This window comes from Puma concolor, chromosome A3, assembly GCF_028749965.1.
Source record: "Puma concolor isolate L17-30 chromosome A3, mPumCon1.1.hap2, whole genome shotgun sequence".
NCBI lineage: Eukaryota > Metazoa > Chordata > Mammalia > Carnivora > Felidae > Puma > Puma concolor.
The window spans coordinates 78,476,456-78,500,999 of NC_141669.1; the positions used below are offsets into that span (position 1 = coordinate 78,476,456).

Below are 24,544 nucleotides of genomic sequence, written 5' to 3' on the forward strand. Positions count from 1 at the left end.
GCTCCTTTCCTGCCCCCTACTAGCAGAACTGACAACCGGGTGTGGCCTAGCTGAGTTTCACTCTAACACGCCAGCCTGGCTCCCTGTGACATTGCCAAAGATTTGTATTTTTAAAACTTCAAACATTCAGAGACATGGAAAGACTTGAAAACATGGGGACTATGAGGCAGTTCTGGGGTAGGGTGGAGCAGGACTCCATCAGCCCAGCTGGTGGCACCCACCAGCCAGGCGGTAGAAGTTGCTAGGCTGGGAGACAGGCATGAGCCTCAAGGTGCGAGGGGCCCTCAGCCTATAGTGCCCTCACTCTCCCCTGCCACTCCGAGCCAGGATGAAGCACAGCAAGAGTGTACCCTTGCCCCAGGGGTCTCCTGCCTGCTTGTTTTCTGTGTATGTGATTATCCCCCTGCTGCCAGGGATCTTGCTCATTCATTCCACGTATATTAAGCACCTACAATCTTGTGCCTTGCTGGACACTGGGGAATCAGTGGTGAAGTCCCATCCTTGCTCCGAAAGACATGCCAGAATGAGCTATGGCAGCAGCCAGCAACAGAGTCACTGTCAGAGAACTTGCAGGCTGCTTGAAGGCTAGAGATCAACCAACCAGATTCTTCTGCAGATGAGGGACTGACAGCCAGGAGGTGACATCATTGCCCAAGGTCACATTCTAAAGTGCAGAGCTGAGACCTGAGCACTTTCTATGGGGAGCCCAGCTGAGCCCAATGCATGCCCTCCAGCTGGGGCTACACGTGGGGAGGCACTGAGGCCGTACTCACAATGCCATATCTCAGGTCAAAAGCTGCCCTCCCCCTCCTTCTGACCTAGGAAAACAGGGCAAAATCCAGAGATGTCAGGATCTTCCCCCCAAACCCAATGATTCTCCCACATTCCCAATCTGGGGAGGCCCCACATCCTCCATGGCACAAACCAGAAAACTAGAAGCCATCCTTGACATTCCATCTGTCACCTACCTGGATAAGGTGCTCTGACCCAGGATAGCCATGGCCTGCCCTCCCTGCCCCACGTTCCCCAGAGGCCATGTCCAAAGGGGCCTTCAACAACATCATGCTCAGTGAAAGAACAAGAGTCTGTGTCCCTGCTCAGAGAAAAAGCAAACCACAGGTTGTCTGGATGGCTCAGTCCGTTAAGCATCTGACTCTCAGTTTCAGCTCAGGTCATGATCTCACAGCTTTGTGAGTTCCAGCCCCTAATCAGGCTCTGCGCTGACAGTGCAGAGCCTGCTTGGGATTCTCTCTCTCTTTCCCTCTCTCTCTCTCTATCCCTCCCCCACTCACACTGTCTCTGTCTCTCTCAAAATAAATAAATAAAAGGGAAAAATTTTTTTTAATAAAGAAAAGAAAAAGTTAACCTATGCTAGCCCGGGACAGCTTAGGCTAAAATTCTGCTCTCAGATAATGCACCATGTTCATAGCTTTTAGCATGGGCCACGAGCTCTCGTAGCACCTGATGCAGGCATTCCTACATCAGTTTGGGCCGAGGGCCCGGAAGTCATGGTGCACATCTCCACACATCCAGAACGATGGCTCTACCACATTTCACAAGAGCGGAGGGCAGACTAGCCACAGCCAGCCAGCAGACACATCTTGCTTGGCCCACACCACGTTTTAGATTGAGGTTGATTGCCGACACATAACCTTCAGACGGTTCACATTAAAGCCCAGATTTGAAAATGGAAGAACTGGCCTCACTGAGTGGGCATCCCCCTATTGCAGCACCTTCCTGCTGAGAAAGGTGCTGCCGCTGTGGATGGAGCACATAAGCTGCGGTGCCCATTAGTCACCCCTGCTTCCCAACCCTGGGGCCCAGGGCCCTTGACCATCTTTCCCAGGTCCCGTCTCTCCTCTCTTTACATTACCTCCTGGGTCCCTGTGGGCATTGGAATCCCATTTTAGGACCTGAGAACAATTTTGCTAGTGGGATAACATGGCTCCATGATGTGTGTGTTCAAGGGACATCCCGTCCCTGGCCTGCAGCAGCCAAGGTGGAAGGTGCCAGCCTCCCTGAGACAGAAGAGAGAGCCACAGTTTTGTTGTACAGCCTTCAATCGAGCAGGAGGGAAAGGCTGTGGGAGACTAACAAACAGCTGTTCTGGAAGGGGAGGCAACCCTCGAACCTGGGAAGGCTGGGGGCTGGCGGTTTCCTTTTCAGATTCTAAAGCAAGCCTCTTTTCCCTAGCACAAGATCATTCCCTCCGTCCTTCTGGCCCCTGCCCCGGGTGCAAAGCTCCCATTACCCATTCCCAGTGCCACAGGAGAGGGAAGGTGTGCGTGGGACTGAGGACCAAGCCCACCCCAAAGATTTCCATCTCACCACCTAGGGAAGGCTGCCAGCCTAGCAAGGAGTTTCAAGCCCCAGGGTGATGGGAGGGAGGGAGGAAGCTGAAACAAAAGAAAGGGAGAGGCTCTGGGGGTGGGGGCCGAGGGAATATGCCCTCTGGGGCCCTGAAGGAAGGGGCAGGGGGCTGCTGGAAGGAGATGGTCTGATTAAAAGGGCAAATCAGACTGTTCAACTGCCTCCACCCCAAGCGGGACCCCCAGCTGTGCCCAGTTTGATATCCTTCTGTCCCTCTCCTTCCTCCTACAAGTGCGCAACCCAAAAGCAGTAACGGGATCTCCAGTCACATTCACCCAGGTCACAGGGTCACAAAGGGGTGACCATGAATGTCACCTAGCCAGAGAAACCTAGAGCCAGACCTGACCGTCGTCCCACGTCACAGCCAAGTTACAGATGCCAGCCAAAAATCACCATCGCGACAGCCCCAGGCCATTAAAAAATAGGCTTTCAGGCAAAGCACAATTGTCTATTTCTCTGCATTTACACAAATGCCGACTGACTTATCACTTGCAGGCACCAGAGGTTTAATGAAATCTTACTGGCAGAAAACTCAAAAGCTGAGAAACTTCAAACTGTTTACTTAATACTTTCCTGCAAATCAGGACAAGGCAGCAAAGATTTGGTCTGAGCTGTGAGAAGACATCTTGTTTCAGCTCATGAGTGCCGTGTTCCCTCTGTCCCGTGGCTTAGGACCCACTGTCCTAGTGTGCCGTTATTACTGTTGCACCTTTTAGGCATGACCCGCCATCATTGGCCATGGGCAGCCAGGAGCTTTTCCAGCAGTGGGAAGGGTCTGCCTGCAGACCCACCCAGCCCAGGGTCACTGGCAGTCCAGAGTCAGAGTCACAATCTATGGGATGAGAATGAGGACCACAGAGGCCACCAGGCCCTTCACCAGCCCACGTCAGTGTCTCTTGTTCCTTCTGGCAGACCCCACCCAGCCTGACCCCTGCCCCCCTAGTCTACTCCCCACCCCCCAACCACTTCTTGGTTTCTTTTCCCAGAAATCAGGTTTCACAGCAGGAAATGAGTTCTCAGGCTCCCTTTCTTACAGCATCCCAAAACAAGCCCACAGAGCATCCTTTTCACTCCAAAAGTTTCCTGCCAATCCTGAAGGAAAACAGAGTGGGAATGATAAAATTAACAGCCTCGGGAAGGGACCCATGCGCAGCCAGCCTTCCTGGGCAGGTTTATAGTTAGGGTCTGGCCAGCCAGTGCTAATGCTCCTTTTGCCCTGGAGCCAACCATCCTCCCTTTTAACCTTCACCCTCCTCCCCCCACCTTCCTCAAACCTCCCCCTCCAGGCCCTTCAACTGCCAACAACCTACTGTCCCAGCTTTGATTTATCTCCATCAGGGGGAATGCAAAGTTAGATCCAGCCCACCCCCAGAACCTTTTTAAAAAATATCTCAAATCCACTGAGGCCCAGACAGACAGAAGCACAAAGATACACCTCCATATTCCTAGAGAAAAAGCAAGGGCCCATGCCAGACATGCCACACCCCTCTGGTGCACAGGACAGACCCACGGACACACTGGGGAAGACACACCAAAAGCCCGCCCTTGCACTGAGGAGAGCAATCTGGACTTTCTTTTGAGGAAAAACACTCTGCTCCAAAGAAGGCTCCTGACAGGCCAGTTTTTTTCAGAGTGGCTGGATAAATTGCTTTTCTGCAAAAATAAACACAAGTGAACTGCATTAGCTGAGCGAGTGACACATTAGTTACAGATGCGAGGCCTGTCAGAACATTGAGGGAACAGCTTTTATTGGGGAAGGGCTGAGAGACTCATAAATAACTGGTTGGCAATCTCGCATAAACATTTGTGCGTTCTCATAAACACCGCCTACCACAAGCGCTGGCCTGGCCGCCAGTGCGGCCTGGAAGAGCCCTCTCCCCGCCATCCTCAGAGCACAACAAGGCAGAGAGGCAGGGAGCGATCACAGGCGCTTCTTTTCCCATAATCCCAGCTCCTTAGACTCACGCTCATGTGCTGTGGGGTAGAAGGAGAGACCCAAGCCCCATCCTAAACATCTGCCCGAGAGTAAGAATCAAGGTTCAGCCCCAGTGGGACAACTGGTCCACTTTCCTCCCTCTACATAGAATAGAAGAATAGGAGAGAATAAGGGATATGATTGTTCTGGGGAATGAGTTCTTAAATAAAGCTAAGTAAGGAATTTAAAAACTGTGAAAATGCCTCCTGGATATGACTCCAGGGGTTCCCATCGGAATCATCAGGAAAGCGGCACCAGCCTTGTCCATCCATCCACATGGCTTCCTCCCGTTGGCTCTCAGAGATGCCCTTGCCTTGGGCCCTGGGGTTCTCTCCTCTGAGCTGAACACCTCGAGCCACATCCAGCTGATCCCATAAAGAAGGGCAAAGCAGGCCACGTGAGCTGACTCACATCTGTCCTCCCTACTTCTGTGGTACCTGCCAACCCAACGAGCACCCGGCACCCTCATCCCCCACACCTCTCCCAAGCCAAATCCACTTTCTAGAAAAGATCTGATGCACTTGTCCTGAGGTATGAGTTATAGTTAATGACTATATGTGTTTCCTTCCTATCCCTCTCCCTCCTCCCTGCCACAAATGCTTAAGGCAAAGGAACAAAGTATGAAGTGGTAGGATTTGAAGAAAATGGCCAACACTCATAATCTTTGTTGAACTTTGGAATCAGCCAAGAAGGGGGAAGAGGTAACCATCTTTTCAGGGAAGAGAGTATGGAGAGAAAGCAGAAAATGTTCACTGGCCCCAAGATGGCATTACAACGGTTAGCTTCAAAACCAACTCCACTGCCCACATCTCAGTAACTTTCTATTGATGTTTCACTTCCCACCATATAAAAGGCCCAAATCCTTTTAAAGGTCACCCTAAGTGACCTTCTCCTTTATCCATCCTATTTCTTGACCTAGTCCCACCCATACTTCAACTTGACTTCTCTCACTGCCCCTCATGCACCTTGGGGTCCAGCCAGACCAAATGCTTTCCTCCCCTCCTCAACCATCTGTTATAATTTTGGGCTCTCTTTTACCTCAATCCTTCTTCCAAGAAGGCCTTTCATTCCAGTTCTGCAAGTCCAGATCCAACCCACCCTTCCAGACTCAACTCAAACGCCTCTACAAGTCTCCCTCCTTTGACCTCTGGGAGAACTTTTCAGTTCCTTGCTGCTAACTTTCCTTCTTCTTCTAAGTTATTTGTCCATCTGACCCATCCCCCTAAAGATTTTCAACTCTCAGATCTGTGTCTTATTAATCCCTCAGGTTCCCCACCCTCCCAGACCCTCGCCAATGCCTGGGACATGTTAGGTATGTTGAATTCTTGAAGGAAGGTGGGGATGGTGTCTGGATTCATGGTCAGGATGGTGGTTGGGGTACGATGGTGGGGCTGTGAGCAGGGAGATGGTGGTAGTGATGGAAACTGGCCAACAAATCTGCCCCTGGGCAGCCTCCCTTTTGGCTTTCATTCTGCGGTTCCACAACAAGCAGACTGTTGTTGCTTTGGAAGAGAAATTAAGATGCCAGGCAGGTACAGACGGCCAAGCACCATCGTTCTATTGAATCGCGCTCAGCGGTTCAGGCTCTTTCTTCCCATCAACAAATGGAATGTTTTATGAGAAAATACAAAGCACAGCCCTAGATAGAAATATTGAAGGCTCTTTGGCCAGGACATCCCTCAGGAGGGAACACAATGTAGCCATAATTTATTGCACTCGATATTTTAGCTTCCAATCTTATTTTTATAGACATTATTTCATAGGCTGCAGCTTAAACACAGATGGAAAAGATTCTGGCTTTGTAATAAGAGAAGGTTTATGGTGGGCCAGCCCACTGCTCTGTGTTTGTGTGTGAGTAAATGCACATTATCATGTCCTTAGGTGGGGCAGGGAGATGCTTTTATTATGTGTTCGGACTTTGATCCAACAATTCTGCCTTCATCTATCTCTCCCCTAGACCAGGGCCTCCGGATACTCCCAAGGGGAGGAAGTAACAAACACCACAGTGGGGCAAGGGGAGGAGGAATGGGCCAGCCTTTGAAATGCATTCTTGGCTCTGGCGGGACCTGCCATTCCTTGGTCTTCAAAGGGCCTTGACCCAGGGACAGGGCCAACACCCCAAAGGACAGAGTTAAAAGGAAGTGGACACTATGGTGTTATATGTATGGCTGTGTTGTGTGATTTGCACTGTCTATTTTTAGGTAAGGGAAGGTGTGATGAGAAAATTGAGCTCATACTGTAATGCCCTTGAGATTTAGGTTGGGGAGAGAAAGAGAGTGTACAGGAAGAGAAAGAAGGACAGAGGGCTATGGGGAGATCTAAGGAGGAGAAAGGAGAAGAGGAGAGGGAAACAGAAAAGATGGGAGAGGACCAGACCAGAGCAGGGGGTCAGGAGGTCTTGGCCCCAGGCGTGGCCCCCACACACTCACAGACCCACTGCTGGCAGGCAGCACACATAACGGAGTTAAGTGAGCCGCCTCAAAGACGTGCTGTCCAGCCCCTCCTTTCTTTCCTCTCGGGGTCAGTTTCCAGCAGACTCCAAGAAGCAATGTGAGTGTGTGTCAGAAAACACTGGGAGCAGGGAGGCAGGGGCAGCAGCCACATTCAGCTGGGAGGGGGAGTGGAAAGTGAATCAAGGAGGAGTGCCCCTTTGGGGCTTCGGGAAGGGTGATCCGTCCTACTTGCCAGGCATCCGGGGGACCCCATGTGGAGGAGTGGCTGCGTGAAGTGAAATGTTATGAGAGCCCATCCACTGGGTCTCTGACCACGGAGGGCTTGTCAGTAGAGTTCCAGGAGAGAGGAATGACCCCCTTTTGCTGCCTGACAGAAATGGTGTCTTTGATGTTTATTGTACAGACATTTCTACTGTGCAAAACTGCAGTGGTGTAATGCTGGGGGAGCCGTCCTCGGGGGATCCCTGGGTGTTCAAGCAGACCCGAGGAAAAGATGATGTGCACCAAGAAGGCCTCTGCCTTCACAGGGCTCAGTTGCTTCTGCTCTGCTGCTGACTGTCACACCAGCCGGGGCCCAGCAAGGGATGGGAAGCTTTGACATGGGAGCGGGAGCGGGTAAAGAATCTGCTTCAGGCAGTAGCCAGTGTCAGGAAGACAGTGCCTGCGACCTGGGCTGCTTGGGAAATCAGGCCCAGGTGTCCAGCACAACAGACGGAGAACTGAATTTCGCAAAAGGTTATACCCAGGTATGGAGGGCATGTTGCATTCTGGCTACCTCCCCTCCTTGGGGGAACCACACATACTTCTCCCACCCCCTCTACTCTACGTGTCCTGGTGGGCTGTCTGTCAGTCACAGGGCTCTCCGACCCCCACCCCTGAAAACAAAGTCTGGGCCCTCTATCTGTGCCCCTGGACTTGGTTGTGGGAACCAACGTATCTCCTCTTTGTTTAGGCCTGTTTGGATTGGTCTTCTGTCCCTCGCAGCTGATAATGTCTCGACTGATACACCAGGCTAATAACTGACTATGAAATATTTCAAACCGAAGAGCTAAATCAGAGTAAGAGTGAGGCATCCAAGGGTCAGAGTTCCATAGGACTCCGGGAGAGAGGCCCAGGAGGCCTCCGCCAGACCAGCACAGGATGGCCAGAAGCAGTAGCACCCTTAAAGGTGGACCAGACTCTGTTCTGAGACCCACTCTTCAGAGGACCCACACTTCACACACACACACACGCATGGATGCACCCGCATGCACATGCACTCTCACACACACACAGGCACACACATGCACGTACATACACAGTTAAAGAACACAAGGCACCTCCCTCCCTAGGGAGCAGGCACTCAGCACTAGCAGAGCACGACCTCTACCCCTGAACATCCACTCTCATGGGTCACGTCGCTCAGGCCCCAGGGAAATGCTTCTCCCCCACGGTCGAGTTATGTCCTTGAATCCAGAGGAGACTGTTCAAATGCTCGAAAAACATGTGGGTCCTGCTGCTACTGACATCAGAGAGGGCCTGGCTGCTCGGAAGTGCAGGGAGGATTGAATGGTGGAAGCACTTAAGAGGAAAGGCAGATTAATTTATCAAATCCTTCCTCTCAGCAGGAAGGCAATGGAAGTAGCGTGCCCCGAGCAGGGCAAACATGCATTTCCTTGCTTCTCGTTGTGGTTCCAGAGGTACGCACACGTCAGCAATGCTACAATCGTATGTGGCAGCCGAGGAGCGTTTTCCAGCATAAATAATTCATAATTCTCCCACATTTGCATATGTGCAGGTCAAGACGGAACCCACACGAAGCGTGAGACTGATTCTTTACCTTGGCAATAGACAGCCGGGGAACCACGGCAGGATTTTACTTTCACAAAAATTTTTACTAAGAGTGAATGAGATTTTCAAAACGTAAAAATTCAGCTTTACTTAAATATTTTACTTAAATTTTTGTATTAGATAAAATGCATTAGTTTTACCATTGGTTACATTTGCCTTTTAATTTTAATAGATAATTTTGAATATGTGAAAGAAAAATAACTTGCTAAAAAGTTGTATGAAATGCAATGTTTTGCTCTTTTATAATTTTTTTTACATTTTTTAATGTTTATTAATTTTGAGAGAGAGAGACAGAGAGAGACAGAGCACGAGTGGGGGAGGGACAGAGAGAGAGAGAGGGAGACACAGGATCCAAAGCAGGCTCCAGGCTCTGAGCTGTCAGCACAGAGCCCGATGTGGGGCTTGAACTCATCGAACCATGAGATCATGACCTGAGCCAAAGTCGGATGCTCAACTGACTGGGCCACCCAGGCACCCCTAATTTGCATTTTTAAATTAAAATACACATTTTTTTTTTTTTTTTTTTTTTTACTGCTTCAGTTACCAGTGGCTTAAAATATTTTTATCTCTCAGTTTTGTGGATTGATTGGCTCAGTGGTCCCTTGGCGGCCAGGGGGAGGGGTCTCTCACATGGTTGCAGGTCAAGAGTCAGATGCAGGTTCAGCTGGGCTGTACATCCAAGATGGCAGCATCTTGACTCTCATATCTGATCTCAGCTGGGATGACCAGAGCAGGTAGAGTCTGACAGACTGTATTGCTTTCTCCTGTAAACTTTCCACACAGCTAGCTTAGCTTCCTCATAGCATCTGAGTCTCAAAGGAATCAGACTGCTTACATGATGGCTGGCTTGTTCCAGAGCGAGCATTCTAAGAAACCCAGGTGGAAGCCAAAAGGCTCCCTGTGACCTGTCCTCAGAAGTCACATGACATCACTGTCACTGCTTTCTTTCTATTAGCCAAAGTCACAGGAACAGCCCAGATTCCAGAAAGAGGACAGCACAAGATCATGAATACTAGGAGAGGTGGTTCACTGGGGGGCTAGCTTTGAAGACTAGCTACCACGGGCTGCCCTCTAGCACTTCAAAGAATCATGTTCCTCACACATTTGAATACAGTCATCCTCAGAACCCCCACAGTCTCATCTGTGACGTTATCAGGCTTACGCTTCAGATCCAGAACTTCAGCATCTCCATCAGGTCTGGAGAAGAGGAAGCCCCTCAGGTGTGGATGCTTGGAGATGACTCCTCCTGACTTGAAGTTCTGTGAAAAAAAGAGACAAGTTATCTTAACCCCAACAAATGATAAGGAGGTAGACACAGGGTAAATGATATAGATACTCTCATTCAAAAAGGAGAGGGGCACCTGGATGGCTCAGTAGTTTAAGTGTCCGACTCTTGATTTCAGCTTAGGTCATGATCTCACAATTCGTGAGTTTGAGCCTCGCATCAAGTTCTGTGCTGACAGTGCGGAGCCTGCTTGGGATTCTCTGTCTCCCTCTCTCTCTGCCCCTCCCCCCCTGCTCAAAAATAAATAAATAAACGTTTAAAAAAAAGTGGGGGGGAACTTGTATGGAACAATTCTGAAATCAAGCCAATTCCTTAATTAGATCCTAGTCCTGTTCTCTGGGAGTGGGTGTCTGTGGCTCTCAGTTCCATACTCTGAATTATCCTTCTTTTTCTAGAAGAAATAGTCAGTGTTTGTAACCACATTGACTTCTCAGCCTGTTTCTTGCCCATAAAAAATGACTCTTCATTTTGAACTCTGTCCCTTTCAATCCAAGCTGAAAAAAAAATTTTTTAACATGTGGGTTTATTATATATCAAATTAAAACCTACTCCATTAAAGAAAAAGCGCCTCTCACCTTAAGCCCCGCTTAAGCTTGCTATGAGATTCTCAATCCCATTGTCCAGCAGAGAGGATCTAAGAGATACACTCTTAACATTCTTAGAAGTCCTGTTGTGTACCCAAAGGGTCTAAACACATGCCCTTAAATATTTCTGAGCTCTTCACAAAGGTATTACAGCCACACCTTTCACTATACCTGAGACCACACTTTACTGGCAGCACCCAGGATTTTCTTTGCCCTGAGGCGAATCCTTGCTTTTTGAGCCTTTTGCTGGCTAGAATACAGACCTGACCTCCTTAGATTTACTAATTCTGCTCCAAAACTTCTTTAGTTCATCTCAATCTTCTCCTATTTTATCAGAGCCAGCTGAAAGAAGCCAATTAGCACTTTGAACATTTTGCTTGGAACTGGCCTTAGACGTTTCACAAATTCATAGTCACCCTTTCTGTTTTCTCCATTACTGTAGGGGATGGTCTCACATATTTCTGCCAGTGAATAGCTTCCGTCCCCTTTTCTATGTTTCAAGACTTCAGTTTCTCCCTAAGTTTCTTCAGCTTCTGCCCCCCAACTGTCCCAAAGAAAATGCCAGGGGTTTTAAATTTTTGTTACAACACTCACTTCCAACACTGTGGTAGTTGGTCTCCACAGAAGGCCCCAGGGAACAAACCTCCCGGTATTTATGTGGTCTATGGACCCTGTGTGGTCCCCCCACCCACTGAAGCTGGGCGGTGACTCATGCTAACACATGGAATACAGTGGGTATATGTTGCGTACATTTTGGATGTAGACTTTAAGAGGACTGGAAGCTTCCTCTTCCTCCTTTTTGGAATACTCACTTCTGTGAGTTCTGCTACCATGTGGGAAGCACAGCCACTACTAGAGAGACCGTGTGGACGGAGAAAGACCAAAAGATCATATGAAAAGGAGGAAAGAACCAGCCATCCCAGCACCTCAGTTGAGCCTCTTGATGACTCCAGCCCCAGCCACCAGCTAGCCACAACCGCACAAGAATTTCCAAGCAAAGCAGCAGAGGAAATGCTCAGCTAAGCCTGGTAGACCCACAGAACCATGAGAGATAATAAAATTATCTTTAATATTGCTTTAAACCACTAAACTTTGGAGTGTTTTGTTACATGGCAATAGCTTACTAAAACAACTGAATACAATCACATTTTGTTTCTAATCCTTTAGGTCATTACTGTTCACTAGAACACAAATTATGAGTTCTCTATTACAAAAGCATGATGACTGGGGCACCTGGGTGGCTCAGTTGATTGAGCATCCGACTTCTGCTCAGGTCATGATCTCATGGTTGGTGAGTTTGAGTCCCGCGTCAGGCTCTGTGCCGATGGCTCAGAGTCTGGAACCTGCTTTGGATTCTGTGTCTCCCTCTCTCTCTGCCCCTCCCCTGCTTGCACTCTGTCTCTCTCTCTCTCAAAAATAAATAAACATTTGGGGCGCCTGGGTGGCGCAGTCGGTTGAGCGTCCGACTTCAGCCAGGTCACGATCTCGCGGTCCGTGAGTTCGAGCCCCGCGTCGGGCTCTGGGCTGATGGCTCGGAGCCTGGAGCCTGTTTCCGATTCTGTGTCTCCCTCTCTCTCTGCCCCTCCCCCGTTCATGCTCTGTCTCTCTCTGTCCCAAAAATAAATAAACGTTGAAAAAAAAATTTAAAAAAAAAATAAATAAATAAATAAACATTAAAAAAAATTTTAGGGGCACCTGGGTGGCTCCCTTGGTTAAGCGTCTGACTTCAGCTCAGGTCATGATCTCGCAGTTCACGAGTTTGAGCCCTGCATCGGGATCTGTGCTGATAGCTCAGAGCCTAGAGCCTGCTTTGGATTCTGTGTCTCCCTCTCTCTCTGCCCCTCCCCTGCTCATATACTATCTCTCTCTCTCTCTCTCTCTCTCTCTCTCTCACAAAAATACATAAAAACATTTAAAAATTTTAATAAAAAAATTTTTTAATAAATAAAAGCATGACTGATTTTGCTGAAATTAAGGCAATAAAATGAATTTCAAAGAATAAATACATGCTAATTTATAAATTATAAACGTCTTTGTTTGTATTATTCATCCAAACATCACTGGCCCATGAACAGAGCCCCTAATGTATATCAGCAATAATTCAGTTTGGTGGTCTTCAGCATTTTGCAAACTTTCAGTCATATAAAAATAATAACTATACATGCATTTTTTTAAATTTTTTTGTTTATTTATTTTTGAGATAGAGACAGAGCATGAGCGGGGAAGGGGCAGAGAGAGAGAGAGACACAGAATCTGAAGCAGGCTCCAGGCTCTGAGCTGTCGGCACAGAGCCCAACACGGGGCTCGAACTCATGGGCTGTGAGATCATGACCTGAGACGAAGTCGGACACTCAACCGACTGAGCCACACAGGCCCCCTATGTATTTTTAATTTTATCATTTTGAAGGTAAACTCATCAAGGCTGACGGGTAGAACATACTTTAATGAACAGTTTGTTAGCTTGACTTACAACTTTTGACTATTTAGACATATGGTCTGTGGGCCTCCATTTATACCCTTCCCCCAGGAGTGGAAATCACCAGAACAATGTAACAGGTGCCTGACCAAGGGGGGAGCCAGAGGTACTGCAATAGCCAGAAGAGAATTTGGGCACTTATCTGGGCCAGAAGGAACACCTGAGCAACTACCTCAAAAAGACCAGAGAGGAGCATGGGAGTGGAGTGGGTCCTGAGAAGCCAACCTGTCCCATCTGCAGAGCCAATACTGCTCCCCTGGCCAAATCTGAATGGTCTGACCTGGCCTGGGACCAGGTACGGGAATACCATAGAGCCAAACCCCTCCCCAGAGTCATCTTAAAACCTGACCTGTTCTGGAGAGCATCACATCCTTCCAAGGCCCTCAGGTCTGGGCCCAGGGCCTCGTGCTAGGCCAGGAGGGAGCCATAGTCAAACAGAGTCAGAGTTTGCTACTAGTGAGTACCTGAGATCCATGCTTTTTACATCCAATCATTTTTACATTTGCAAATGTCTTCCTTTCCCCCACAGTTTCCTTCTATGCACCATACTGAAAAACCCTCATCTTTTCTTTGCCAACTTCAGGTGAAATGGATCTGTCCCCATTTTGGTCAAAAGTGTCATGTGGGGAGAAGAGAATGGAGAACAAGGAGGTAGAGTAGAGTAGGTGGTAGTAGCTACAGGCCTTCTTGAAGGCCAGGAGAGCTAGACACGTGTGTGGCCCGGATCACACGTATGTCTCAATTCTGCAGGACAGTGCAGTAGATGATCGGTTTCCAAGACTGCACATGTCTGGGGCCTGTGTACAGCTCTCTACCTGCCTGGGCTCTCCTTACTGGTATAGGGGGTCCCTGGGCATGAGACTCTCAGAAATTTCAAGGGGAGCAGTTGGGGAGGATGGCTGACCATATGCTGGAGGACCAGGCTCACAGCTCTAGTGTGGAGGGGGCATTGCCTGGTTTTGAGTCCTTGCTCTGCCCTTTTCTAATCTGGAGGCCTTAGGCAAATTACTTAATCCCTTTGTTCCTTAGTCTCCTAATCAATAAAGTGGGGAAGATGATGATGATGACGATGACGACGACGATGATGGTGGTGATGCTGATGATGGTGGTAATAGTGATGATAGTGTCTGCACCACTGGGATGCTAAGAGGATTAAATGAGTAACACAGGTAAAGTGCTGAGAACAGAGCCTGGCACACAGAAGATGCCAATGTTAATGGTTGCCAACAGAGAAAACATTCCAGGAGAAACATGGGGTAAATGTAGACTTTTGTGAGGATTGTTTCTCAGTTAAATGCAGATATATTAAGGTGTACTCAGATCTCTTCAGGCCAAAAGTCTTCGTGTGGTTCAGAGCCAGTGCCCTGGCCAGGTACAGAGGTGTCTTACACACAACAGCCAAAATATTTTTTAAAAGGTCTCCTTGGGTTCAGATTAAAATTGTAATCAGCCACCCAAGGCAAGGAAATGTGACTTTGGATGCCAATGACTCTGGTTTGTCCTGGATTTCTGTAACTTGTACACTGAGGAAACCTTTGTCTTGTCCCCCATGGAGCCTTATTCTATGACATACTGAACGCTGAACTTGGAGTTAAGACTTAATGTTGAAGATTTGCAGGGCAACCTCAGGCACATCCCTTCCCATCTCAGAGACTCAGTTTCTAGCCTATAAAATGAGGGAACTGGACTAGACACTCAAAGTCCCTAGGTCTCTCTAACATTCTGACACAATGATTCCTCACCACCTGCCCAAGCCTGGTCCTGGACCAAAGCCCACATCTGGCACAGCATCCACTCAGCAAGGAGCCAAGGAAAGCCACAAAGGCGGCCCCTTGCCCTCCTTGCCCTCCCCTTTGCAGAGAGCTCTCCCCCAGGCCTAGGAAGCTAAGAGACTTCCCATTTGGACCCACCTCAAAGCCTCCAGTGGGGGGCACCTGTTTCTGGGATGGAGGTGAGGAACAAGAACAAGGCTTGGGCAAGCACAAGGAATTAAGACCATGCTCCAGGCAGTATCCTGCACTCACCAAGGACAAGGGGGCGGAAAGAGGCCAGGGGTCTTGAGATCTCAGGAAAAGCCAAAATGTGATTCAGCCCCTGGAGGTGAAGGCAAGTCCGGCCTCCTCCCTCAAACCACCCTGAGTCCCCCACATGGGGTGGGGGCTGTGAACCCAACATCCACTATAGCTGGTGCATTATTGGAGTCATTTGAAAGCTCACTCCCTGAGAATTATCAAATTAGGCCATTGACTCAGAAGGCTGGACGGTTCTGCAAGGTTCAGAGCCATGGTTGAGCATGCATGTTGCAGGGATCCCATGCCTTGTGATGTGTCTTATGAGTATGGCAGTGCATCTACCTACATGCAGAGGTTTCTTCACATCTGTGGGAAGGTCTGTGATTGCGCCTAGGGCATCTGTGCGAAAGATGGCAGCATAGCAGGCAGTTATGTGTGCAGGCTCTGAGGCCGGACTTTCTAGGCTTGAATCCCAAGTTTAGCAATTACTAGCCATGTGACCTTGAGCTGTCACCTCTGTGTGACCCAATTCACCTATCTGTTAATTGGGATGAATGACAATACTCACTCGTGAGGTTGTTGTAAGGATTCAATTGCTTAACCCTCTTGTATAGTGCAAGAACAATACCTATTGTATTCAACAATACCTATTGAGATCCAAGTGCTTCCATGTAAATATTTACAGGTGTCTACATGTCTTTGAATATGCAAATGTACACACCTGGGTGTCTGTGTCTCTCTAGGTATGTTTAAGAGAACTTTTGGTGGTGCCCTGGATGGTAATGGCAGCTGGCATTTATTGCCTGCTTACTGGGTCAGGCACTGCTCTGAGAGTTCTACAGGTATTCACATGGAAACACACATGAATATAAGCAGCTGAGTATGTGTCCAGCCACATGTGCCAGTGAGTACCTGTGAGTGTAGACAATCAGCCCTGCCCGGTAAGTCCCCTTCCTGAGTAAGCTGTGTGAATGATGAAGGCTCATACCATGGTCTGCCTGCCCACAGCACTGAAGGAGGACAGTGAATTATACCCACCACCCACCACCCTTTCCCAGGCTCCTAGTTAGCTTGAATTACCATCTCTTCTTTCCTCCAACAGGAGAGGGCAAATGAGGGGCCTGGAGAGGAGCTCACCACTCACAGCCTTCATCTCATCCTACTCCAGCCCTGGTCTTGCCTTGGTCCCGGGAAGTTCAGAAAGGATTCCCACTGGGTTGGGCCATCTTTTCACAGTGTGTGCCTCTTTTTGCTGAGTGGAATCTACTTCTGACTCACCATGTATCCTCCCTGGAAGGAAATCTAACACAGGCAAGATAGTGAATCCTCCCTGTTGAGAAAGCCTTCACATTTTACCTGTCGTATTTCCTTTGGTTCCATTGTCCAATGTTAGTAACATTTCAAGCATACAAGGACATTTGAAAATGTATGAATGTGCTTTTCTTTCTTGCCCTGTGAGTTCATGACCTCCATCTTCCTTGGCCTGAGGCATCCATCTCTGCCTGAAGAGAGACTAAGATGAAGGTTTGATGTAGACAGAATGAGCAGAAGAAAAAATGCTGTAATGTTTGGCATCTGACAGGAAAAATATGATTATGTTAGGTCAAAAGTCTTCTAAACCAGGCTGTTCTCTTAAGAGCATATTTTCTGGATTCCTTTCTTCATCTCTTCTTGGGTGTGACCATGGCGTTTTATGTAACAGATGCCCAGGCAAGAGAAGAAAGAGCTTTTTGGTCCACTCCTTCCTGCCCAGGGGACAGCAGGAAGGCACCAGGAGGAAAGAACAAGGGGGGCTAAGCAGTCTGATCTGGCTTTGCTCCAGAGAAGGAACCCCAGTGAGGGCCCCTGTCCCGGTCTCCCTTTGGAACTCTGGGAAGACTAACAGGGGCTAGACGAGGAGTTCTATAAACTCAGCTTCAAGTGCCATCATTGGCTAGAGGGCAGGCAAGTGACCTTGCCGGGAACCCAGAGGACGCCACACTCCAGGCAACTCCTTGCTGCCACTAAATGTCACGTAAGCTGCCCTTGTATGTCCATACCCCTTGACACCATGTTAGTGAGAGAAGCAAGGGAAGACAGGCTGAGAACTGAGCCCTTGCTCCAAGAGAAACAAAACATCTCTGGGGCACCTGAGTGGCTCAGTCAGTTAAGCGTCCGACTTCAGCTCAAGCCGTGATCTCATGGTTCATGAGTTCGAGCCCCGCATCGGGCTCTGTGCTGACACAGAATCTCTGCTTCATATTCTGTGTCTCATTCTCTCTCTGCCCCTCCCCGACTTGCACGTGCTCTCTCTCTCTGTCTCTCAATAAATAAATAAATAAATAAATAAATAAATAAATAAATAAAGTAAAAACAAAAAACATCACTGAACAGGACACGCTAAACCATCAGGTCCTGTGATGTTAAAATTGAGTTGAACATTTTGTTGTTTTTCTCACTAATCTTCAGGTAGGGGTTGGGAGAAAGGCCATATTTGTTAGAGATGAATAAATAAATTACTTCTTTCTGCACAGATGAACTGAAATGTGTTAAATTTTCAACCCGTTGGCACACACAAAAATAGAGGACTCACCCACCTCTGCCCCCGCTAAAATGCCAGCTGGCCTTTCTGGCTAAAGACAAAAACCCGGCAGAGGACAAGTCCTTGCCTCTGGATCCTAAATTGCCACCTCCAGGCAGTGTGGGATGGGTCGTGGCAGAGCAAGACAAGGTTTCCCTTCAGCCTTCTTAGGCTCATGCACACCAGGTCTCCTCCTCCTGGCTTGTCTGTGCTGTTTTGAAGGAAAAGAACAAGATCTTAATTCTCTTTCCAGGCCCTTCCTGTCCTGGGCATTCAGGCTCCCAGCCCTGGCCAGTGTCTCAGAGGCCACTCAGATCCCTACCCCCCACCTCCCCATGGGAGGTGGGACTGTGGGGTGTGAACTAAGTGAGGTCCAAGGTCTTACACACCAGTGTCTGGGAGGAGAGGCCCCCGAGTGACCAGCACAGGGGGAGGGCAATGCTGCCACCTGCTGGAGCCCTGGGGAGAGACAGCTGTGGAGCTGTGTTCCACGGGCCTTGGGTGGAACCACTTCAGAATCTTGCACTCAGATGATTCACTTTCCTTTTTCCAGAACAGCGTCCTACCTATTCCCTCATTTGGCCACTTGGTTTGTAGGTTGGAGCAGGATCACCATCTCATTTTATGGATGAGGAAACTCATGCCCTAGAAAGAGCGGCATGCCATGTGAAGTCACATGATGGGAGGGGAGGGGGCTTAAAGGCAACATTTGGAATATCTGGAATGGGAGAGGCCCCTTTATGAATGAGGTTGACTGGGCCATCTCCAAGATCCAGGGAGATGGTGTAAGGGAGGGAGGGGGCATCTACATCTTCCTTCTGGGACCGATGCACAAGGCAGTAATGACACCCCTACAGTTGGCTCAGGGCCTGACACATGCCCACAATGATTTTGTTTCCTAAGGATTCACACACACATTACCGCACGGACCATTTCGGCTACTGTGGCTCCAAATTCTGAAATGTCAAGGGCAGACAGGCTACCAGGGCAACCTTGACCAATGCCTGTCTTGATTAACTGGGCTCCTCCATCCCCCAGAAGGTCCACCCCCCAGGGCCCACCTTGGTCCCTATTCAGAGTTCTCAGTCTATGTCCTCCTTGGTTCCCAAGTCTCCAGGGTCTAGATTCCAGCTCTGCCCCACAGTCTGATGGGCAGGACTCCTCAAGTCACAGGCTGTCCTCCAGAATTGCCCACATTCCACTCCCCTATGCCCAGGGACCAGCCGACAAGGGCGCTCAGACAGTGACCAAAGTCTGCCCCCTCCCAAGTCCCCATGGCAGAGTCAGCTCTTCCAGACCCTCTTCTCCAGCAGGAAAGTCCACTTCCAGAGGCTGGTCCCTCCCAGCCTGCTTGTCCCACCATGAAAAACTGTCAGATGGGGAGATGACGGACGGTCCAGAGAGCCAGGACTGGGGTCTGAGGCCATTTGGCCTCCAAAGGCACCATCCTCAGGCAGCTAAGCCAGCCCTGGGTTCTGTCTCATAATCACGTCACTAAAAGAAACATCTCTGAGGAGGGTCAGAGAGCAAACTGGAAAGCCATGAGAAAGAACTGAAGAAAAAGACTAACTCATCTCAGGATGGGCACTGACTTTCCATGCACAGAATCGATCATACAGGGAAAGACCTGACTTAACAAAAAGTTGCAACTTCTCAAAAAAGTTCTCAAAATTCAGGGGTGGGGAGTGGAGAGAGTTTTTGCAACAATCAGGGTGACACCTTAACACGTTTTGTCCACAAATTGTCCTTCACTGTCCTTGCTGTTTTTCTGTTGGTAAACATCAGGTTGTTTGTTTATACATGAAACAGGAAAAGGTTACTTATTTTGAACCCTCTGAATTTTGAATCTGTGGCTATATTACCTCTTGAATTAAAAGGGGAGAGAGAATGATACTGTAGATACAAATGAAACAAAATATTTTAATAGATTCTGTGTGAAGAGGTGATGAATGAAAATGTAATATTAAAACAAAAAAATTCCTAAGGGGCACATCTGTCACAGCACTCAGCCCAGAAACCAGGGAAAGGCAGACTGTAAAACTGATGAAGTTCCCTCTGCTTTCTGCTCCCCTGTCTCACTGCCAAGTACTGCTCTTTCCCAAAGCCCTCCTGCACCCATACCACGCCTTCCCCTCAGGAGGCCTTTGCTCAACTCCCCAGTGCCAAGGATGCATTTGGGGCTTTACAGTGCAGACACTATTTCACATTCTGACATCAATGTGCAGGCCAAACCCACTGCTAGGCAGCTAATCCACAGTGAGTCACCACGTGGCGCTGGTGTGGGCTTTGAAAAAGAGTTAAAAGTTTGTTGTAGTGATGTTTTTTGATGAGACTCTAGAAGGCCTGAGTCCCGATATACAAAATAGGTGATAAGAGAGTGGGATCCTGAGGGCCAGCATCCTTGAAGCCATTTTCCCAAATGGCAAGGGCAGCTGGAGGACGGATGGGGACCTTTCCTATGCCCCCCAGTGAGGATAGCAGGGGGCCCCTGTGATCAGCAGGGGGCAGACAGGCAGATGACTGGGGGCTATCTCTGCCCCCAACTTGGAGGCACCCTGGCCATGTCTGCCTCCCAGCCCTTCCAGCTGAGGCCTTCCCTTGACCAAAACGGTCTGTAGGACAGAAAAGTTGCCTCTTCTCTGCCCACGTTCCACTCCCCACTCCCACCATGGGGGAGCAAGTCCACTTATCCTGATGTGTTTTGTGCACACCAGGAGATGATTTGGCCCATGTTATAAATTCATTAGTTCCAGTACAGCAATCTCTACCCCTCTTCCTCACAGCTGTGCTCATTGGTCACCCTTACCGCCAAGACTCTGCATTGGCCCAAACCTCCTCTTCTCCTGACCAACCTCTGACCTCTCTCCTCTCCCCTCTCTTCTTGTCCTTCCGGAGTCCAGGAAAGCCAGAAAGCTGTGGACAGGCCCCAGGCTGCCTACAGGCTGCAGATTAAATAAGGCCCAGTGGCTGGTCGTTTGGCGGGCTCTGCACCAGCGATAGTGCTGCGGGGAGCCTTCTAAGGCAGAGCCACAGCACCACCTGGTGGTGGAGAGCCACCTGCACAGCCAGGCCCTGGCCAGCCCAAAGAAACTTCGTTGGGTGCCTCTTCCTTAACTATCTCACTGTCCAGTCCGTGAGGCCTTCTCTAGATCACAGGAGAACCCCAACCCTGAGGACTGAGGACAACTGTCAAGCTGAGGTCCCAGCCACATCTCTGACACACACACCCCTATACACAAAGCAAAACACCTAGAAAGGGGCCTGGGCTTCTGTGTCAGGGAGACTTCGTACTCCTATATCCTCTGTTTGGAAGATGTCTGAGTTCAGGCAATTACATAACTTCATATGCCTCAGTGTCCTGCCTCTAAAATGGGTGCAATAAAAAGGCTACCAAGGGATACATTCAGTAATAAAGGTCTAGAGCAGCAGCTGGCTCACTGCAGGTGTTCAAGAAACAATGGTTTCCTTTCCTTTCTGTCCCAGCTTGGTGTCTGGAAAACCCAGAGTTACTCCACAGCAGGGCTGAGGGGACAGCCAAAACTCAAAGCCTAAGATGAGAAATGATTCTACCTCAGCAACCCCAAGAAACCATTCCAATCTAACTTCATCTGACGCTCTCCGCATCTCTCTGAACACCTTGTTTAGAGTGACCAACCCTCCTGATTTGCCAGCGACTGATGGATTTTTCAGAGAGCAAGCGACCTTCAGTGCTAAAGCTGGGGATGTCCCGGGCCAACCTGGATGAGTTGATTGCCCCCTCCTTACCTTTCCTAGGAGTCCAGCCCGAGGGCTTCGCTGGGCCCCAGAATCTGCATTACAACACTCCCTGGGTGATTCTTGTCAACACCAGTCACCACCCCAACACTCTCCTCGGCTTCTGGTGGCAACACTACTCATCAACTAGACAGGAAGCCACCTGAAGCATGACACACACACAATGACAGACCTTGGAAAGGCTCCAACGAACTTTCCAAAAACTGGGCTCTGGATCTGGATCTGCAAAGCCAACCAGCAGCAATGGAACATATTGTCTACTCAGCTTCACAGTCCGCACCCATGTGTTGCTCCCCTATTATCCTTCCATTTATTCATTAATGATTTGTTGAGCATCGGTTGGCCTGGCCCCTGGATTTATATCCCAATGATGGGAAATAAACGATTACCACTTACATAAACACAATAATTTTAGATAGTAAATAGTAGTAGTAAATACTACACCACGTTCAAATGCATCTCTAAGGAGGTGATATTTGAGCCTTAAGGAGCTAGCCACTCTAAGACTTGGATGAAAGTGTCCCGGGAGAAGGAAGAGCCGCAAAGCAGAAACAAGAAATAGACTAGAGTGACTGGAGCATAGTAAACAGAGACAGAGTGACAGGAGCTGAGGGTAGAGAGGTGGGCAGGGACCAGTCCAGGCATGCAGGGCCTTCTGGACCACTGCAAGCCTTTGCATTTTATTCTGCATGCAATGGAAAGTCATCAATGGTTTTAAGCAAGGAAATGACAGAATCTGATTCATGTTCTTAAAAGCTCACTAGGGTTTCTGTGTAGAGAAAAGACCAGAAAGGACCAAGAAGTGGGAAGTAAGGAGTCAGCTAAGTGGGAAGTAAGGAGTCAGCTAAGAGGCTACTGCTATAGTCCAAGTAGGAGATGACAGGATGTACAGATGCACAGAAGTTCTGGAGGGAGACACAGGACTTGCTGGTGGATTAGAGATGAGGAAGCAGAGGGGTACAAGGAAGGCTGCCTCCTAAGTATTTCACTTAGAACCCAGGTGAATGGATGAAAAGGGCATTTTGTGGGATGGGGAAGACTAGGGGAGGATCAGGCTTGGGAGGGAAAGCTCAAGTGCTATGTTATTTTATTTTTATTTGTAAGTTTATTTATTTATTTATTTTGAGAGAGAGAGAGCATGAGCAGGGAGGGGGAGAGAGAGATGGAGAGAGAGAATCTGAAGCAGACTCTGTGTTGTCACCATACAGCCCAATGTGGGGCTCAATCCCATGACCATGAGATCAAGACCTGAGTCAAAAACCAAGAATCAGATTCTTAACTGACTGAATCACCCATGCACCCCTCAAGTGCTGTGCTTTGGGTCATCCAAGTGGAGACGACAGGCATATGCTGATAGAGACGGCTGGGCTTCATACAAAGGCACACAGAACCCTCTATTAACTCTATCCTCATGCCAGCTTACTAGTGTGAAAAACTACAGTAATTTTTAGTTTAGCTATAAGCAAATGTTGCCTTTTCTTTCTGAAAGAATTCTCATTAAGAAGTTTAAAAAATTGGTGGTGCCTGGTGGCTCAGCCGGTTAAGCATCAGACTCTTGCTTTTAGCTCAGATCATGATCTCATGGTTAGTGAGTTCAAGCCCCACATCTGGCTCCTCGCTGACAGTGTAGAACCTGCTTGGGATTCTCTCTCTCTCTCCCTGTCTCTCTGCCCCTTCCCTGCTGTGCACACTCGCTCATGCTCTTGCTCTCTCTCTCAAAATTAAAAAAAAAAATTTTTTTCAAAAAGAAGAAATTTGAAAAATTGGTCATCAGTGTAAAATGATGTTTTGTACAATAACAACCATGTCAGTCAAGACCCTTTTTGGAGGGGCACCTAGGTGGCTCGGTCAGTTAAGCGTCTGACTTCGGCTCAGGTCATGATCTCACAGTTCGTGATTTCAAGCCCCAAGTCCACTTCTGTGCTGACAGCTCAGAGCCTGGAGCCTACTGCAGATTCTGTGTCTCCCTCTCTCTCTGTTCCTCCCCCACTCACACTCTGTCACTCTCTCTCTCTCCCAAAAATAAATAAACATTAAGAAAAAAAAAAGACCCTTTTTGGTTACAAGTGACAGAAAACCCAAGTCTGACTGGCTAAAGCAAAAGGGTACTTTTCCAGTGCACACAATCAAACCACAGAAAGAGAACTGGTAAGGCTAATCTTAAGAGTCAGAGATGCAAACACTTCCAGACCTCTTTACCTCTTCTCCCTGTCTCATTAAATGTGGGCCTCATTCCCCCAGGCCAAGTAGCTCAGCCAAAAGGATCCCTGCTAGAAAGATACCTGCTGGGGGCAGCAGGAAGCTCTAGATTTATATTTTTTATGTTTCTAAACAGAAAGGGAAAATGACTCTTCCCACATAGCTCAAGATAGAAACTCTGATTGGGGAGGAGGCGGTCACTCTGAGTCACATGCCCATCTCTGAACCAGTCAGCACGCAGTTGGGGTGACGTAGTATGACTGGTCCGGGCTGGTGGAGGGTTGCTCACCAAGTGCAGAGGGGCACAGTATGTTGTAAACAGAAGAAAGGGGAAATAGATGCTGGGAACATAGTACAGAATCTACTGCACAATCTTGTTTTCTGAAAACAGAAGTAAGAATTTTAAAGCGAAAAGATATCTTAGAAGCCACACACACACACACACACACACACACCGTCCCACCACCAATGCAGGATTCTCTTCTATAACATCCAAGCTCCTTGTGAAGGATCCATCACTTGTGAAGCTGGGAAAGTACTCCTTCACCAGTCAACCCGTCCCATTTCTCAACGGTGGCGATTGTTTTAAAAATAAATGTGCTTCCTTATCATCACCCGTGGGCTGTGGTTCTAAGTTCATGTTCTTTCCTCTAGGTCAACAGTGAGTATGTCCACTCTTCTCACAGATATTTGAAAGCAGCACATACATCCCTTTCCAGCCCACTTTTCTCCAGGATCCAGATTCCTTGGAGTTTCAGCTGTAGTCATCATGAATGGCTTAATCTTATGGGAGTAGGAGGGACATCTAGTCCCCCAGATCATTAACATTAAGGGTTGTTGAATCAGGACTTGGTGGGGAAAGACTGGGGATCAACAGAGGGAGGAAAGCGCCACAGCCCACCTGGCTTCCCCCACGGCATGGACACCACCCCAGCTACCTGCCTGGGCTCCCAGGGGCTGGCCAGCCAGTAGAGAGCATAAAAACACTTAAAGAGAATCCAGTTTTACCATTTAAGTTAAGAAAGA

The 24,544-nt window shown here is 48.6% G+C and overlaps 1 long non-coding RNA gene across 1 annotated transcript in view; it reads right to left on the reverse strand.

Moving 5' to 3' along the window:
- The window catches only part of LOC147582554 (uncharacterized), a 99,068-nt gene that overhangs the window by 59,036 nt on the left and 15,488 nt on the right, over positions 1-24,544 (reverse strand). Inside the window, exon 3 of the long non-coding RNA XR_015249262.1 lies at positions 9,791-9,887. This is a non-coding gene — a long non-coding RNA (uncharacterized LOC147582554). The remainder of the gene's footprint in view (positions 1-9,790; positions 9,888-24,544) is intronic.